At 36.0% G+C, this 18475-nt stretch overlaps 1 protein-coding gene across 2 annotated transcripts in view; it reads right to left on the minus strand.

The window, feature by feature from the left end:
• LOC122718901 overlaps positions 1–18475 on the minus strand; it is a 362222-nt gene that overhangs the window by 89730 nt on the left and 254017 nt on the right. The window lies entirely within an intron of this gene.

Below are 18475 nucleotides of genomic sequence, written 5' to 3' on the forward strand. Positions count from 1 at the left end.
CGTGCAAAAACGCGCGCGGCACGCTCGCCTTCGTTACGGACACGGTTAACTGGCTGGGACACGCGAGCGGTGGACACGCGGCCGTTTTGTACGATTTCAACGACAGTTTGGCTTTTATTTGTTCCGGTCGTTCGATCCCTCCCGTTGGGGGGAATTGCGAATTAGTTTTTTTTTTCGCGAGAAGTAGAAATTAAATTAGACTTTTGTATGCGGATGTGTTTGTGCAAACGATTAAAATACTCGAGATGATCGATAATTGATAAATCCACGATATTTATATAATTTTTGAATGAAATAATATAAACGAGAGAATGGTTGTCGTTATTAGTTTCTTATTTATGAATAGAGTAATATAAATAAGAGGATTCTTTCTTATTTCTTTATTTTCAAGAATAGTTGGTTATTAAAGTTAAAAATTTCTTATTTATAAATTGGATTAATATGGAAAGAGGATTTTTATTTATTTTTGTTTTTAAGTTGTTATTTATAAAGAATGTAAGAATAATATAAAGGAGAATTATTTATTCTTATCCTCAATAATACTCTGTTATTAGTTAAAAATCTCTTATTTATGAATAGAATAATATAAATAAGAAGATTCTTTCTTATTCTTATTTTCAGGAATACTCGGTTATTAATTAAAAATCTCTTATTTGCGAATAAAATAATATAAAAAGAGAATTTTTATTTATTTTTGTTTTTAAGTTGTTATTTATAAATAATGTAAAAATAATATAAAGGAGAATTTATTAATTAAAAATCTCTTATTTATGAGTACAACGACACTAGCGCCACGAGGCCACTACCTCAACACATTCTTAATCCCAATCCATTGCCTCTTTTACATTATTAAAAATTCCACCAAGATCTAAATCTCATAATCATCGTGGATGCGTCGTTAAATAAATAAATTACCTCCACTTCTCATCAAAAAAGAGGGAGGGGGAGGGGAGAAAAAAATGCACAAAAAAAATGCGGAATCCATCAAACATCCGGTCCAAAAAACATCCCGTCCATCCTATAAATCCATCGCAATTCGTTCGATAGCGTGCACCGTAGGGCACGTTTAACGCGGAACGGGCGCAGTAATCCAAAAAATGGCGCGTGTGTATATATATATATATATATATATATATCGAGGCGTATAAAGTATGGCGTTGCAGGTCGAGCGTGGTAATTAACAGGGCGGCATTTTTGCCCCCGCGAAATCGTCGGCATTCGATCGGAATCCCGTCGGAGAGGCCGACGCCGTTCACGTGCACAGGAAGCAACCGCGATTGGAATCTTCTCCATCGTTCCGGCTCCATTTCATTTTCATATTTTCGTGTCCCGCTCGAACGATCGTTTCCCTCGTTTTCTCGTTGCGCCGCCTTCTCGTTTCGCGCGAGGACCTCGCGCGTCGCCGTTTCTTGCGTTCGTTGAGAGATAGCAATATCCGTCGGTCGGTCGGTGTACAGTGTCGGTTCGTTCGATCGATAATTTGAAAGTGGTGGGGAGATACGAAGTATATAAATACGAAGGAGAATGTTACGGGATATGTGATTGTAAGTTATTGCGTTTATCGTGACGATTAAATTACAAGCGTTATATTGAAAGAAGCGAAATTTCTTCTTTTAAAATATTATCATTTAAATGTTTCTATTGGATATGGTTTCGAGTCCCAACAAAAATTGGATTTTCGCGAAATAAATTTTGATCTTTGCGATAAAACATTTCTTGGTTATTATTTTAATTATTTCAATGATACTTATTTTAAATTTATATTCATCGTTTCGACAAATATTCGTTCAAAATTAATTATCTAAAAATGTTTAGAAATATTCCAATATACTTTTGACACGATAGTTTCAACAATTCCAATATGATGAAACATTTCTTGGCTATTATTTTAATTATTTCAATGATACTTATTTTAAATTTATATTCATCGTTTCGACAAATATTCGTTCAAAATTAATTATCTAAAAATGTTTAGAAATATTCCAATATATTTTCGACACGATTCTAACAAAAATTGAATTATTATCGACAAAATAAATTTCGATCTTTACGTTGAAATTTTATTTCGACAAAATTTTATTCAAAATTCAATAAAATTTCTACTTCGAATCATCTATACTCGTACATTTCAACAAAAATTATCTAAAAATATTTAAAAATATATATTTTTGACAATAGTTTCAACAATTCCAACAGAAATTGGATTATTATCAACAAAATAAATTTCGATCTTTACATTGAAATTTTACTTTCTGAATTCAAAATTCAATAAAATTTCTACTTCGAATTATTTATATTTACGTTCGTCGTTTTGATAAAAATTACCTAAAAATACCTAAAAATACCTAAAAATATTTAGAAACATTCCAATATATTTTTGATTCCAAAAAAAATTGGATTATTANTTCTAACAAAAATTGAATTATTATCGACAAAATAAATTTCGATCTTTACACTGAAACTGACTTCATTTTCTAAATTCAAGATTCAATAAAATTCCTACTTCGAATCATCTATATTTACGTTCGTCGTTTTGACAAAAATTACTTAAAAATGTTTAGAAACATTCCAATATATTTTTGACACGATTCCAAAAAAAATTGGATTATTATAAAAACGAAATAAATTTTGATCTTTACATTGAAATTTTACTTTCTGAATTCAAAATTCAATAAAATTTCTACTTCGAATCATCTGTACTTACATTCGTCGTACATTTCAACAAAAATTATTAATTTAAAAAATTATTAAAAATATTTAAAAATATATATTTTTGACGATAGTTTCAACAATTCCAACAAAAATTGGATTATTATCGACAAAATAAATTTCGATCTTTACATTCTGAATTCAAAATTCAATAAAATTCCTACTTCGAATCATCTGTACTTACATTCGTCGTACATTTCGACAAAAATTAATTTTCAAAAAACGCATCGAAATTCCCCCTCCACAAAGAGAGAGAGAGAAAAGAAATCAGAAAGAAATCAGATGACGAGTGGAAGTAATTGCGGGGTGCACGCAGCGTCGGCAATTACAGAGACGGATCTCGATGGTAGATTTTCGTGCGGGCACGCAAGGGGCCGGCTCGATGTCCCGGGCCCCGGGTCGCTCGGTTGTCGCAGGAAGCCGAAAATCGCGATAGCGGATCTCGTGCACGGTGCACGCCGCGCAGAAATTTGCAATACGAATTAATTAGGGGAGAAGGCGCTCCGCCACCGTCACGCCAATTAATCGGGAGAAAGGTGTATATATCCTCCTCTCTGAAGGGTAGCGAAATGCTGAGAATTCTGGCCGACCATTTCTCGTGGAATCTCTCGCATTTCTTTACTCGTTTCTTCACCGCAACGTAATTAACACGCGAAGCACAATTTCGATAATTTCGAAATATACTTTGCGAATAATTTGCAAGAAAGTTTTCGTAACGCAGGGGAAGAGGAAAGAAAAAGAGGAAGAAAAATTTCGAGTGGTTTCGCGTGATAGTCACATTCTTCTCCTTCCTTCGAAGAATGGTTTTCCCGAAGTGAAAATGCAAGATTAAAATGCAAATGGTTCCGCACGATCCAGTATGATACAGAAAAAGGCTTGCTCTCGATATAACTATACCATTCGTGTTCCAACGTCATAAACGACAGGACGCTTTCCAGATCTGAGAGAATAAACTTCGTTCCCTTTACCTCTGGAATCCAACAACCCCTTTCCCCTAATCATTGAATTATTACAATCACAAGTTCCAAGAAAGAGCTTACTAACCTTCATCCATCCATCATTGATAAACAATAACAAATCGAGTCAACCAGAGAAGAATCTCTCTGTAAAAAAATTAAACAGAAAGATATTCTTCTTCACAGCAAAATCGTCCATCCATTCCTCGTTCTTATTCAATAGAACTTTCAGAAACAACATCGATTAAAAGAAGAAAAAAAAGACCAAAAAAATCCACATATAAATCTATATACTTCTTGGAATTATTCGATTCCGAGAAACAACCGGCAAAAAACACCTGAAACACCCCCAATGTGTGTTGGAGGATCGCCACGACGACCGCCATATTAATTCGCCCGTTAACACTTTGCCGCACGGCAACAACCGTATAAAATCACTTCCTTCGAGGTGGGAACACCTGTCGAACACCGATGCGCGACGTTTCGATCTCACGCGAGAGGCGGACATTCGCCATCGAGCACCCGCAACCGTTCATTATCGCGTCCTCGTGTCGACAATGTTCGCTTCCACGGAGCGTTTCAATTTATGAAGAGATAGGATCGATCTCGAAAAATCTCTCTAATAATTGAAAATAATTGATGGACAAATCTCGTCCCGTGAATTGAATTAATCGTTGGAAATATTTCTTTGTGAATGAACATATACATATACACGTTTAATTTCGTCAAAGTTAAAAAGAAGTCTCTCACCTCTTGATGAAATACCTGCCCCTCCTCAACGAGAGCGATAATAAAAAAAAAGAGCAGGTAATGACGAGAAGTAGTGCGAATTTTCGGCAGAATTATACGGCGTGCGATACGCGACTGAAAGGGGATATGTACACGTTTCGAAACAACTGGTTCGAAAAGCGGCCTCCTTAAACTCGCGGCAAGGTCGATAACGGTTTCCCTCGTGCGTTCGAAAAGATCGAAAGGGGTGACCGCGTGTGTGCTTTCCGAGGTCTACGCCCTCTTTGGCCGCACCCCTTGGCCGGGATTAAGGCCTCCCCCCCTCCCCTTCCCTCCTTTTTTCCTTCTCCATTTCAAGCAGCGCGTTGCACGAGAGGGCGGGACAACGGTCGCGCAACGTTGGAATGTTTTCGTATCTGAATTTCATTATAGATAAATCGTCCTCCCCTGGACAGCTAGAATTTCCCCCTCTCCTCTTTTTCTATTCTTCGTTTCGCGGATTCGCCGTGTGGCGGCGTTATGGTCTCGAAAAGGATTCAGTTTTTTAAATTCTGCAGGAATAATTTTTGTAATTCGTACACTTTCTTCCCTTTACTTTTTTCCCTTTATCATCTTACGTGTGTATATATTGTTATATATTGTTTCGAGGTAAGTGCACGATCGATGTCGCGATTTTTGCGGCCTTACTACTATCGTCTGCGCGGTCTGTGGGCGGGGGATGTGCTTCCTTCCTGTGCGAACCGGTGCTTTGTAGTCGTCTCGCGATGGATTATCCGATATGGAAATATGGTGTGTCTTTAAGCGGTAAAAGGAAGTATTCGTTCGTGTCTCGGGACGATAAAACGAAGATCCGTATATATATATATATATATTTTTCTATTCCTATAGATTTAATTATTGAATAAGTATTTTCAATAAGAAGAAGGAAAAATTGGAAAAAGGTTTCGTTTTCGAATATTTACAAATTCCATATTTAAAAAAGACCACCCTCGTGGAGTGCACACGAAGAATCCTTGGATTCGATTGAAAATTCGTTGCATAGTGGGGAGGGATCGAATCGAGGCCTACCAGGGCCGGCGTCGACCATCACGTCCGCTTAATTATTTACGTCTGCTCGTAAATTACGCTTGTCGAACGGGGGTTATTGATGAGATTGTTTCGTAAGTCGATTACAAGTTGCATTCGCGTTTACCGGCGATTAAGCTACCCGCGTGTGTGTCGTGTGCACGGGCCGGCGGAATTTCAGCGAAACCTATCCAACCGATCGATCTCCCTCCACCTTCGTTCTCTCTCTCTCTCTAGATCGTGCAATTTACAACTTGTCCCGCCTTTTTTCCCATTGCGACTCAACTTTAATCACAGTTATTACTTATTCCTGCCTCCCGCCCCTCCCCCCCCCTCGCCCTTCTCTTCCTCGATCGCGAAATCGGGCTCGGGTCGAAACTGTTTCGAATTAATTTCAGGAAACGATAAAAAAAGAAGAAGAAAAAAAAAGAAAAAGAATATTGCCGAGAATCGATCGATAAGTCGCTTTGTACAATTTTTATCCTATATATTGCGACTGTCAATTTCGTTTCACAAAAATTAAATAATTATTTTCATTTCTCAAGCAAGGTGATAAGTTTCTTGAAGGAAGCTTCAAAAAAGAGAAAAAAAAAAAGAATTTTAATTTTAATAAACGTGTAATAAAAGTGTGGTGTCGAGAAAGAGATAGAAAGAGAGAGAAGGAAAGAAAAAGAATAAAAGATCATTTCACAACAACCACAGATATCCACAACAACAAGCATTTCCCGAAACAGCACTCAGCGGAATTGCCAGGCCATCGAGAGCCAGTCATCGAAACACGGCCACAGAAGCCCACGGTAACGCGCGTAAACTTTTACGACTTCGCATTCGAAACACTCGGCACAATTTAAAGATTGGCCAAGAAAAAGAACCTCCTCCTTCTCCATGCATCCTGCTACACCCATACCTACGGATATATATACACATATATATATATATACATACACATGCGCGTAAATATAAACGGGAGTAAAGGGGGATAAATTCCCCTCTTGCGTATACGAGAGAGGTATCCGGTAATGGGATAGAAAGAGAGAGAGAGAGAGAGAGGAGGGCCGCGCGCAATTTGAAACGCAAAGGTGGGGTGGCGCACGTGGCCTCCCCTCCCCTCCTGTATCAATTCTGTCAATTGTCAATTCGCGTCGTTTGATGTGCGGCCTGGTAAACGTAATCCCATTTGCAACCATCACAGACACAGAGGTCGTCTTTTCTCAAGCTACAACAATCCAGCCCCCTGTTCCAAGCTTCGGCCTTCCTTTTTAGAAGAATTATTATTATTAACCGGCCGAAAATTCGAATCTCATCCTAAACACGGCACTTCCCCTCCCCCTTTCTATTCAACCTCCTTTCGTCCGTCCGTTTGTTTCTTTCTTTCTTTCTTTTTTTTTTTATTATTATTTTTTTATTATCGCGTTTCTTGTTCCTTCCACTATCTCCCGTTTCCGCGCCGCTCTTAGGGGGAGCTTTGCACGCGAGAGAGGCAATCGGAACGGGGCTGCCCTTTTCGAATTTCTTTCCAGTTTCCTTAACGATTCTTTCCCTTTTATACGGAGGAGAGATCTCTTCCTCGTTGATTATTATCTTTTGTGCGCGTTTCTCCCCACCCCTTTCTCCTTTTCGCTTCTCCAGTCGATTTGGATTCGTTCATCTTTCTCAGAATATTTTTGATAATAATAATAGTAATGACAATTATTGACAATTATATAAAATAAGTTCTTTCCTTAATTCTAGATTTTATTATTATAAATCAGGTGCAAGAGTAGCCAATTGTTTCTGCCAATTCTGGGTCGGATTTTCGTCGAGCGAAAATTTCCTCCTCATCTTTCTCGGTGTATCTGAACGACCCTAAATCTTTGCTATCACTTTTTCCATGTTTCGTAAGATACAATTTTTTCTCTCTGTCAGTGCAAACCATTTGAATACCTTCAACAGCTGATCTCCTAAGCAGTGACGCTATATCGCTTGAAATTGTCACACAGGAAGAAACTCTTGAAGAATTTATCGCGACTCTTCTTAAAAAAAGAACCCTCTTTCGATGGATGGTGCCATAAACGATAAAGCAATTCAAATGAACGTAAAAAAAAAAAAAAAAAAAAGGGAAAAGGAAACTAATAATCCTTAAAAATCCTTACAAAAAAAATCCTTCCTCAAGCATTTTCTTGCTCATCCTCGTACGCAAGAAGGAAAAAAGGAAGAAAATGAAAAGAAATCGAACAACGAACGAGAAGAATCTTCCCCCGATGAACCGTTAACCTCCAAGAATACTAGCTAGGAGGAATGGAGAGGTTTGCACAACGAGTTGAAATTAATCGGCGCCCTTCTTCTTTCAATGGACCCAGTCCATCCGCCACCCTTCCCACCACCCCCTATTCCTCCAACGGTTAGGTATTAATCCCGGTTTCGTGGGGGGATTACTGAAATTATTATACGCCGGCCAAGTGAAATCGGACAGAGCTGTCCGATGTCGATCGGGGGGTTGCGAAAGGGGGAGGGGGAGGGGGGAGGGGGGGGGGAGTTGTATCGAGATTCCACGGCGCGCAATCGCCGTGTTTTCCGTGCGTGTTCCTCGAGCGATGAACGACGACGACGATGATGAAGAGGGGGGGGGGGAGGATTGGAGGTTGGGAGAGGGGAGAGAGGGGGGGGGGGAGTTGAGAGGAAGGATGAGAACGGCTAGCCGAAAATAATGAGTCACCCACAGGCAGGCTCGTGGCCACAATGCGCACCATCCCCGAAATATCGTCGTATCGCGCGGCTTGGGAGGAAGGGGAATTGCCACCGGGAGAGGAACAAAAATTTTCGTCGGCGGTTTTCGAGCACAACCGGGGTTATCGACTGTCGAAGGTGGATGGATGATTGGATACTTTTCGATCATTCGGTGGATGTTCTCGTCGTAATTACTCGATTTTTTTTTTTTTCAAATTTCAATTTTTATTCTTACGCAATTTTAATCTGTGGAAAGTTTAGCCTTGAACAGCGTTCAGTTTCAACTTTTTTGATCGTGGTTGAGATATCAAACAAATTTTTGCTAATTTTGCTCTCGCATGATTTCATTGATCAGATATTTATTTTTTTTTTTTTGGAAAAGTATTTTACAGGCTTTTTTTTTTTAGAAATTGTAATCGAATAATTAATCAAAATATTATACTATATACACGTGTATTATCTTTACGGTTTTCGAATGAATGTAAAATTTGATTGTTGAATTTCGTAAGGAAAAGAAAAATTTTAAAATTTTATTTTAAAATTTTAAAATCTATGATAAAAATATGCGCAAATAATTACCATCAATATTATTATCGAATTATTTTGAGCCTCGTCGAATATTTATATATTTTTGTCGCTTCGTTTAAAGAATGAAAGATCGATCGCGTTTGAAGTTTGCAAACAGTTTCGTCGATCGTGGCGTATAACAGAGGGGGTTTGAACCCGCTCACGTTTTTTCTTTTTTCCTCTTTTTTTATTTTTCCTCTTTTTCCATCCACTCGCTTTTTCTACTTGATTTTTCCGCCTCTGTTTGGTTTCTTTTCAAAGCAAAGGGGTCGATTCGGCGGCCCGTTCGAGAGGAACGGGCGCGATTTAAATGGAAACTGGCGACAAATAAGGGTTGCGGCCGCGTTACACTTCGACAAACAAATCGTGTCTCGTTTAATTTCATTCCATCTCTCCGCTCTTCGATTTTACGAGTTCTCGCCCCCGGGGGATGATGAACACTCGTTTGCGATGAGAAACGTTTAGAAACGTTTATACGCGCCGTTTCGTATTTATAAATTGTTGCTAACTGTTCACCAGATTGACAACTCGAAAATTGTATAATCGTGTGGCATTTTTATTATTTTTATTTAGGTTATAAAAATTTTTACACTCGTTTAATTTGTTATATAATAATAATATTAGAAGACGAAACGAAGTGAAAAATTCTAATCTAAAATTTCTCCTTCGAATTTTTAATTTTAAATCGAAGATGGAATTTTTTTTTCTCTCTCTCTAGAATCGAAGATCGAAATCAATCTCCTTAAGAAAAATATAATATAAAATTTGACAACTCGAAAATTGTTGCCATAATCGTATGGCTTTCTACTATTTTTATATTATAAAAATTTTTACTCGTTTAATTTTTTAATAATAATTAGAAGACGAAACGAAGTGAAAAATTCTAATCTAAAATTTCTCCTTCGAATTTTTAATTTTAAATTGAAGATGAAACTTTTTTTTCTCTCTCTTTCTCTCTCTATTCTCTCTTTTCTTTCTCTAATTAAAGATCGAAATCAATCTCCTTAAGATATAATATAAAAATATAAAATATAATATAAAAATATAAAATATAATATAAAACTCATAATAATTATAGCTTAAGAGTTTAAAAAATTCTCTCTCTCTCTCTTTTTTTTTTTACTAATTTACAAACGGAGGAAATAATTTCCGACGAATCATCTCATTGGCGAAAGAAAAATTTCCTTCGGTATCGATCGATCGAGCCATCGAAAGAAAATCTCGATCGTTACACGGGACGAGGCATCGCCTTTCGAAGCGTCGTTGCATCACATGTCGTTGCGACGAGCACGGCCAAACGTGACGCAACACCTTCAGAGATCAAGGTATTCACGATTAAATGCAAATACGAGAATGGCCGATTAGAGAGGATAAGGATGATTCCCATCTCTGTAGACTCTGTCCTCTGATAGTGAATCGTGAGTTACGTGAACAGGAATCAAAAGATCGCTCGATAAAAATTCCTTTGATATTGCAATCATTGCGGATCATTGTTGTGAATTTTTTTATTTGAAATTTATCCCATATTTTTTCCACCTCCTTCTTCTTCATTAATTGAAGTTTATCATCAAACAACAGAGATCTTCAATATTTATTTTTAAAACGCTGCTTCAAGCTTAATTTTTACAAATCAATCATTCGTTAATAAGATTATTATTCAATCTTAACTCTCCTTTCAAGTTATCTTAATGGTAAAATAATTGTTTCGAACATCTTGCAAACTTTTTAAATTTATTATATAAAGATATGTAATATTAATTTGTAAATCATTCCTCAAGTAAATTCCATCGTCGCGCTTCGACCTTTGATCTCCCATCGTCGACCACGATGCGTGAAAATCGATGAAATTGAGATCGGTTGATAAGATCGACGGAGAAGGAGACATTGAAAAAGAAATTCTAATCACATCCGTAATCCCTTCGAGTTTTCTCCTCGTGTTGTCTTTCTTTTTTTACAAAGAGTGATCATTTCACGGATGATTGAAATTGGAATCGAGCAATCGAAAGAATTTCGAAACGATAGGGATAATTATCCGGTTAAACTTGTGATATATGTGATATACATGTGTAATTATTTCGATTAATTGGTTGAAACCGAAAATGAATAATTACCACGTAACAGGATATTAGGATACACGGAATAAATGTTTTGCACATGATTTCAAATGCATTAATATTTTTGCATTTAATAATCGGTCGAAATTGGATTCGAAAAAAAAAAAAAAAAAAAAAAATTCGTAAGATCACTCGAAATTCGATGATCATATTTAGGAACCTGTTTGAAAGCAATTAGCGGATGGGATATCAGAGAATTTTTTTATTTTGTCCTGCTAAAAGATTTTAAATTGTACAGTTTTACATTTTGAATTATTTAATAATATCGCTTTCGATAATGGCGAGGTTAATAATGATCCTTTTTTCGACGTGAGTTATCCTACATAATACTCCTGACACACAAATAAGAACTTTATAATTAAAATGTAATTTGGAATGAATGAATATATTCATCTTAATTTTACCTTCAAGGCTTTCGTTTTTTACGATTTTATTCGTATATAATTTATCGCCGTATTAATCATCAACTAACGTCGCTCCTAATTTAATGCAATAATCATAATTTTCAATATTGTTCGATTTCTGATATTTTTAATAATTTTCTTTTTTGCCAATAAAGTTTGGAATAAATCGTAAAAAAAAAAAGCCAAATGATAAACTCGATTTTTATTAAAAATTTTTTAATAAGATTCAAACGTTCAATTTCAAGTAAAATAACGAGTAAATAATATAAATATTAACGTTAGAATATTTCATTGTTACTTTCGACAAAAGTGTTCGACGTGAAAATTTTAAATTTTAATTCGAACTCAAATATATCGAAAGGATTAAACCCTGGATGGATTTTATAATTCCAGCGATCAACATTGATTAATAAGAGCAACAACAACAAAACATTTTAAGTTGAAGATGATGCATCGCAACAACTCGGTCCAGCAGCCCCAAAAGGCTTTTTCATCGCGGCCAATGAAAAGGGAGGAACGCCACTTAATTAAATGGGCGAGCATCGTTTCGAAAGAATCGAGCCGAGTGGCACTCGCGGAAGGTCGGTCCTCCGAATGTACCAGGGTTACATTCACCGCTGTCGTGATTACCGAAAAGAGAGTAGCCTCGCCATTCAACGCTTCTCTGAATAAAATTTTGCGAACAATAACTGCGGGGTTGCGTATGTATGCGCGTTGGTTGGGAAGATTTTAAAATTTAAAATTAAAATTGAACGTGAAAGTTCGTTCTTCCTTTGCAAAATCTTTCCATTTGTGATTATTATTACAAGGGAAAATATTGGAGAACTGATAAATTTGAAAAATATACATTTGGGATGGTGGATTGAATTAAAATTTCCCTTTTGAGAATGAGAATTCTGAAATTAAGAATTTTTTTAGAGAATTTTGCGATTATTAGGGATTTTGATCGCAACTTGACCAATTATTTATATTTTTCTGATTGCAAATGAGTTTATTGAAATTTGTCGAATTAATAACGAATAATATCTGTTTAGAAGATTGTCAGATTTTGAAAGAAGTATCTTCTGGAAATTTTATTTAATTATAATTGTGTATTGTCCGAATAGTTGCATTTAAATTTTCAATGAATTAAAATAATGTAATAAGAATTAGCAAAAAGGAGAGGAAAAACGAATATTAAAAGTTTAAAGAAATTAACGTATTTTATATTTCATATTTTTATATATCTAATTATCTAGTTTTATTTTTTTGCGGTAATTGAATTTTCTTTCTCTTGGGAAAAGTATTAATAATGAAATTAACATCACATTGTGGAAATTCTACAAGATGATAAAATTTTTCCATTAGATCGAGAAATTGTGCTACTTTGTTGTTAAACATTTTTCCACATACACGCGCTGCGAATTAACTACTTCCTGCATTACCTGATTTACCCAAGATTTTAATTAATAGTTATATAACTTCATCTTCAAACCGTTTCGAAACCAGTCAAATATGCATCAGAGATCAATCCTGTTATTGCACAATCCATTGACAAGCTACGAAAGTGCTTTCAATCATATCATAGATATCGATTCCTTATAAATCATCTTATTCGATAAATCAAAACATTGGCTAATCATGCATTTTTATTGAAAATTATGAATTCAATAAATTCACTGAAAGATTAATTCTGTAATCTTAAATCTAGCATTTTGAAACATAGTAAAAATTTGTGTGAAATTTTTATAATTTTTTTCGCCTTTTCATCCTTATTCGAAATATTCTATCTAAAACTTCATTTAAAACTTAAACTTAAACTTAAACTATTTTTTATTCGAAAAACAAAAAGATTCATAGTTTACTACTATTTTAACCAATATATTATTAATTCATCATCGAGAATCATCATCGAGCGTCGAATGTAAGCTAATGATGTATCTACGTGAATCGAGAGACCTCGCGACGCGCAAACCGTTTTGGACAGTCGACCGATTGGATTCCATGGAATTGCGAGCCGCGAAGAGGGTACAAAGCGAAAGAGGGAAGAAAAAAAGGAGGATGAGTTAGGAAGCCAGGCATCCAGACAGAGCCAGGCTTTTGATCGTGGATGGCGTTTCGTGGCGGGGCGAAAATCCGATTTGTCAGGCAATTTGTCCCGCGACACAAAATTTAAATCGCAAAACGTATTTCGAGGACGCGAGACCGAGCGAGAGAAAGTGAAAGAAAGAAAGAAAGAAAGAGAGAGAGAGAGAGAAGGGTCGCCTGTGTCCTCGCGCCGTGGGGGATTCGAAAAGTGGATCCGCGATAATAAGCGAGGGTGAATCCGAAATTCGGTCGAGTAATCGTATTTCTCGTGGCCAGACACTTTCAGTGACAAAGCCCGCGTCGATATTGGGTTACCGATGGCCGTTTAACGTCTCCAACCCAGGATCGAAGGAAACCAGCTCGGGTACACTCGCTTTGATATGCAAAATTTCGCGTCACCGTGCGGTTGTTTCGTTTCGAATTCATTCGCGATTGATTGGATCGTGGTGGAAAAGGCAGGAATTATTTAAGTTGGTTCGGTGAATTGGAAGATGCTTAGGATGTATGTCGATTTAGAAAAAGGGGAATATGTTTTAAGATTCGAATGAAAATGTAAAAAGTAATAATAGCTAAATGATATATTCGATAATTTTGTAAGAGAGCACGAGAATAATTATAAAAATAATATATCATTAAAGATTGTAAAAGATGAAAGAATGAAAAATAGAAGAGAAGAAAAAAATGTATGAAACTAATACGTATAAAACCTATTCGTATAACAGTTATCTTAATTTAAGAAATTTTTGCATTTTTCAATATAAAAATATTATATGAATAATTTTTTCAATAAGAAATCAAAATATTATTACACATTCATATTTTTTGAAAGAATACAACACGTTTTAACATTATCAATGCTTACATACTTATTACGAGTACTTATACACTCGATAGTTTGCGATCAGCACCGCTACATAACCTCGCAAACTGTATTAAACCAAACGCAATCACGTTCGATTTCCCAGCACTCTCATTAAACATCGAATTGGCGTGATAAATATTAATACCAGTTACACTTAAACAGTACCTATCCTTTCCATGAAAATCAATTCCAGAAATTTGAAAGTATCAATACTTACGTATTTCATGGAAGAGCTCGTGCTAGGCGGTCGCAAAGGCCAAACAATTTGTTCATCATCGGTGTGAGGCGGCGGGGTGAACAGCGGGGCAAAAAACGGGCCAACCGTGAAACACTAATGAACGGTCGCGTTCGAGCCGATGCCAGGATCCGTGGCCGCGTTCGGACGATCGACGATTAACTTAATCGAGGCCTGGGAAGTCGCGAGAGAGTACATTTACTCGTCCGTACGAATAATTATCCACAAACTTACACCTGTACGATTCATACGATGTCCGGTCACGAACGTGTCACGAGCATCACGAGAGCAAATGACATCTCGAGGCAATCGACAATCACTACACTGTATAAACTTTGTTGCAATTATCGTTAAGTGATACGATTTTTTTTTATAGGTTAAATCATCTCGACTTTTATTTCGAATATTAAATTGTGGACGTTGTAAATTTATATTTTTATCATCACGATTATAAAAATAGAATGTAAATGAAGATTCAATTCATCATGTGATATTTTTATCGTATTATATAAATTTTCTCTATTTTGCGTACTTCGCCAATATCTCGTTCGTGGAATGGTTTAATAGAGTATCTTCGAGGAATCATCGGCAGAGTTAAATTATGGTTAGGAGACGCATCTTCTGGTCAAGGATTTTTCTATTGTATTCTGCTATAAATTTTTGAATTGTGACACTTGTCACTCGATTTTATCATGTCGTTAAACGTTCTTTTCGGACCAGGTATCGACATCACCTTAATTGTATATTTATTTTATATTGTGGAATCCCATCGTTTACGTCAAATTTTGTCTTCGGCTTTTTCATTTATAATCAAACAGCAATCGTCTCCCCTAATTTGAATTCCGGATGAAAAATTATCCAGCTACGCCTTTTTCTTAGAGAATCGATAAAACTGGATCTCACTTCTTTCACATAAAAATATCTCGATACACAACACACATATGCACTATTTAAAAACTTATTTACGTTATTTTAAATTTTAACTAAAACACGAACGAACAATCGTTTTCATTATATGATCCTTATGATTTTTGATACAAAACGTATATGACTGTCATTAAAATTAACTGCAAAATACTTTAAAATGAAATTTTTTAACAAAATCGATTGCCAGATAATTTTTGTATTTCTTGTAACGTACATATTAAAACGACAAAATGGCGGTTAAAATTCACGTAGCTACACTTTAATGGGAATACATTCTTAAATTAAATTTAATTTTCGCTATGGAAACAATTTACTTTTAAAAAATTCCTATTATTAGACTCAATCATATATAAATAGTCACTTTTTCAAACGAAAGTAAATATCAAATAAACTCTTTTCTGCATTAACAATAACATCAACTCACAACCAAAGAAAACATGTCGACATTTTTGTGTAATCATTCTTTGTCCCCCCACTCTTGGCGCCACTAGTTGCGCGGACAAAATCTGCGACGTTGCCAACACTGTAGAAGGGACCGACCAATTAAGACCAGTTTCCATCGTAAAAAAGAACGGTTGGCTGTAGTCGTACTAGTTCGTCGATAAATCACTATAAGTTTGCCATTATGGTACATGGGAGGACGGTATTTTCGAACCGAAAACGCGAACGCCTTGCCTGGGGCGGAACTCGACGGTCTCTTCATGCCGCGCAATATCGTCCCATCGTTCTCGACGATCCACACTGTCGCGGACCGTTGCTCGTTACGCCAGCCTCTCATGATTTAACGATCGAAAATTGCGAGACGCCCAAAATTTTCGGCCGGTGTCCCGTTACCGAGGCGAAATTTATTAAAGGGAGCACCACCAACCTGGCCCCCATTGTGGACCGTGCCTCGTAATTAAGACCTTTTTCGGAGGGCCGTGCGCTAATTATGATTACCGGCGCGTGCGTATGCGCACGCGTGCTCTTCAGTGTATAGACGAACAGTGTATAGACGACCTGGAAAATGATACGCGAAGAAAACGATCGTATACATTTCGACAATTTTCGTGTAAAGAGTATATCTTTTTATTTTTCATTTTTGATTGTGCATTTTGGTTGTATTTCTTTTCTGTGTGTATATGTGGAACAATGAAATGGATTGTCTCTTGCTGAAATGGATTAGTCTCTTTTGAAATACGAGTTTGAAGGTTAGTTTTAATTATAACTAATTAATTATAATTATAATATTAATTATTTTTTTCAAATTTAATGATATTTCTTTATCTTTATTGTAATAGAAAATCTTGTTTCGAAAATCTTAAAAGCATCGATTATACTTAATCTAATCTAACCTACTCGATACTGATATAAAATCGGTATATAAATTCGGTCGGTGATATAAATTCGGTCGTCTCATTTTAATCCACGTGTAATTATATTGAAAAAACAGAATTCACGAGACCTTTATTCCGCGAAATTGAAACGCTCATAAAGCTTCGCGTCACGTTCAAAGTAAATCAGAAATATACATTGATGCCGCATGTTCCGACAATCGTAATTAATCGAAGAAGTTCACCGGAGACGAATGCCACGGTACATTATTAATTTTTTTCAACCCGAGCCGGCATCGAGTCCTTAATTTTCGAGCGTCGAGACCAGCGCACCTTTAACTCATTAATTATCGAGGACATAGCTCGCCTAATGGCTTACATAAAAATCTTACGATGTCGCCGATTAAAAGTAAGGAAAGTCACGATAACAGCGGCGATAAAAGGCCGCGGATGAGACGTATCTTCGTGTGCAGCGACAATTACGATTCCCCGCCCGTATCGGTCGTTGTCTCCCGGCCAAATTACTTCGTACAAATTGATATTTACAGGTTATGTTAATTCGCGTGAAACCGGACCTTTAATAAATTCTGCAATATCAATCTTTCGCCGCGTCGCTTCCTCGCGCGCTCTGTCCGATTATAATGAAATACTCGAGCATCTTCTTCGTAAATTTTGCTCTCTTTTTTTCTTCCTATACACCTTTGCCTGGACGTGTTTGGATGCCAATTACTCTTCAATTTATTCCACGATTGCTGGTTCCTTGGCAAACGAAATTTGGGAACGAGAAGCAGTCGTGGAACCGATATTTTGTCAGAATACTTAATTAATGGAGTCAATATGCAAGATATAGGTATTAATTAGGACGTATGGATATTTTATTTGGGACATTGTATCGAGTAGAAGAATTCGAAATATTAATAATTGTTAATACGATGAATTCTATAGATATTCAATAGGATTATTATAATTTATTATCAATAATTTATTTTTGCTATACATGTTCTTTTTATTCATTCAATGATAACAGGTATATCGATATATTGTAAATTTTTTTTTTCAACTCGAATTTAAAATGCAAATTGTATTTTTTGTCGAGCTCACCGAATATCGATATAAATACGTAATTCGTGATAAATTAAATTTTAATATAAATCTTGAATGAGATTTCATTATAAATTGAAAACACATGTAAATATACATGTACATAACACAAACGTAAATACATATATATATATATACACCTATACGATATCGAGTTGACAGAACTGATTTAGAGCATAATAGCGTATCGACAACGCGTTAGGGAGAAAGTTTTTCGTGGAATGTTGTAAAAGGAAGAGAATTCGAGGATCACCTGTCGGTCAGGAAACATCAATAAAGATATTACGGCCATATACAATTAATCAAGAATCACCATGCTGGGAACGTTATACGAGAATTGAAACAGGTTCACCTGTCTCATAAAAAAAATTGTATTAAACACGTTGGAACCGTAAACAATTAATATAGGAATCCTCGATTTACAAGAAAATGAACGCGACGGATGGAAACAATTTTTGGTTTTGGATGGAGCCACCTGTCGCGTGTAAATTTAAAAATTAAATAAAAGACAAAGAAAATTTAATCAAATTTTTCGTCACATATTTAAATCTTTCACATATCTAAATCGAAACTCATCTCGAAATTTCTTCGCAAATTTAAAAAAAAATATACCATTTGTCAGATCGCTATATATTTTCACGAAACAGAGTCCAAATCGAAAAGGCACATTTCAGATTTGTGGAACAAGAGGATAATTTTTTGGGTGTAATAAGGGTGTTA

Source organism: Apis laboriosa, unplaced genomic scaffold, assembly GCF_014066325.1.
Source record: "Apis laboriosa isolate Shangri-la unplaced genomic scaffold, ASM1406632v1 scaffold68_cov148, whole genome shotgun sequence".
In the NCBI taxonomy this organism is placed as follows: domain Eukaryota; kingdom Metazoa; phylum Arthropoda; class Insecta; order Hymenoptera; family Apidae; genus Apis; species Apis laboriosa.